We start from the raw sequence: 2450 nt of genomic DNA on the forward strand, positions 1-2450 counted from the left end.
AGCAGGGCGGGGTTATCGGTCCCAACACCTCCTCACACACTTCCTATCAGTCAGCTAAAGAATCAGAGAGAGAGAGAGAGAGAGAGAGAGAGAGAGAGAGAGAGAGAGAGAGAGAGAGAGAGAGAGAGAGAGAGAGAGAGAGAGAGAGAGAGAGAGAGAGAGAGAGAGAGAGAGAGAGGAGAGAGAGAGAGAGAGAGAGAGAAGGAGAGAGAGAAGGAGAGAGAGAGAGAGAGAGAGAGAGAGAGAGAGAGAGAGAGAGAGAGAGAGAGAGAGAGAGAGAGAGAGAGAATAATAGCTGGCCAAAAGAAGCCATGTCTCCCCTCGACTACTGCAATGCACTGCTAGCTGGTTTACCGGCTGCCGCCACCAAAACCACTTCAACTCATACAAAACGCAGTGGCCCACCTGATCGCCAACCTACCAAAGTTAGCCCATGTTACTCCACTTCTTAGAGAGAGCTGCACTGGCTCCCCATTGCCGCACAAATCCACTTCAAGGTCTTTGACCTGGCATACCGTGCATCGAGGGGAAAGGCTCCCTCCTACCTCTGGTCAATATGCTACTATTCTTATACTACTGCCTATCTTGCTAATATGTCTACTACTATGCACTCAGAGTATAACGAACAATGCCACTGACCCTTAGCTGCCAGAGATGTACCCCTCCTGCTGACTTGTTGTTCACAATCTGTAAGTCGCTTTGGATAAAAGTGTCAGTTAAATGAATAAATTGTAAATTGTAAAATTGGCCCAATTTGTTCCCTAGCAGCACAATTCCACTGAAACCATAATATTGACAATTTCTAGTTTAAATACTTTAGTTTCTTGTTAAGCCTATAGGGGGACCCTGCTTTTCTTTATCATAAATCGATCAATAGAGACCGTATTAGATCCCCAATTATCATATCATGAGGTATCATTGGAAAGCCACACTCATTGGCTACAACCCTGTGCAAAGATTTTCGAGATCGCCAAATGATTGACGGAGCTAGAGCCCCGGGAGTCGGGGGTGGTAATGTGTACTTTTGCGTACTTTGGGGCACGCCTCACATATCGGCATGTAACTCGAGAACCGCTCAACGGATTTTGTCACCTGAAAGGGCAATCGACAGGCAACAATAGGGTTTTAATTCTATCTATATATTGTATTAAAATAAATGCACACCCGAGCCACTAGAGGTCGGCAAAGAATCGTCCACATGTGGGCCCTTGGATGTTAAGAGGTCAATGTTTTTAAATATTTTTTTTGTAGCCAAGAGTAAAGACCATAACCCTATCAAAAACAGTAGTCAAAGTGTATATTTTCATTTTTACCAATGTTTTATATGTTTTATCGGAAATACAAATTTATCGGAAAATGCAAATTATCGTAAAAACCGCAAGAAATGACTAAATCCAGATTCAACCCTGCCATTGGAAAGAGGAGCATTTTCCCTATCCATAGATGTATGATTTGGCCATAATAAGGTCAAGGTCAAGTTCAAGGTCAAATATGAATTTATAATTAAAGTCGATTATCATTAATTACTGTATCTACAAATCCTTCTGTTTAATCATCTTCCCGCGGTTCATTTGCTTAGATTTTTTTTACACATGATCTCAATAAGGTGGTGAATGAGCTCAGTGAGCATTTTCTCCTACCCGTATCAATTTTTGATCATCATCATCATCAAAATCATAAATCATAATTAATCATAATTAATTTATTCATTACAATTTACTCAGCCTAATAACAGACACAATATTTCTGACACTGGAAATACATACCCCCAGGTCCCTAGATGTTCCTAGATACCAAGAACATGCTAATTGACCTTGCAGAAGTGGAGCAATCTTCCATTTACTTAGGCATGTACCTTTAGGCGAAAACGGTCTACAGATTAACAGGTTAAATGAATTAGAATAACTTTTATTTTGGGCGGTTAGGTGGCGTAGCGGAGATTGCATTCGTCACCTGTTCGAATCCAGCTCACAGCTCCGGGGTTGTCACCAGCTTGGCTGGCCGTTCACACTAATACAATTGGCTGTATTAGAGGGTGGGAGAAGCTGGCGGGGTGGGTCCGGGTCGTTGTAAACAGCGACTCCTACAGTTCGGTCGGGGCGCCTGCTAAGCGCGGATAGGACCTGAGATCACACTATCCCTGAGACCTGGGATAGTGTGATCCTTCCACACGCTACGCCCTCTCAGGGAGGATCCGCGCTGCCAGGTGAAAAGAAGCGGTTGATTGGCTGGACGTGTGTCGGAGGAAGCACGTGGTAGCCTCCACTCTCCCAGATGATCTGACTGTGGGGGGTAAGTGCGCAGCGACCAGGAAGGGGATTGGGAATTGGCATACGACTAACATTGGGATGGGAGAAAAATCGGAGGAAAATGGAGGGGGAAAAAAGATTAAAAAAAAATTATTTTATTCCTTTCCTGTTTTCCTTGTCTTTTCATATGATGCACCATTT

This window comes from Notolepis coatsorum (assembly GCF_963971535.1).
Source record: "Notolepis coatsorum genome assembly, chromosome: 9".
In the NCBI taxonomy this organism is placed as follows: Eukaryota; Metazoa; Chordata; class Actinopteri; order Aulopiformes; family Paralepididae; genus Notolepis; species Notolepis coatsorum.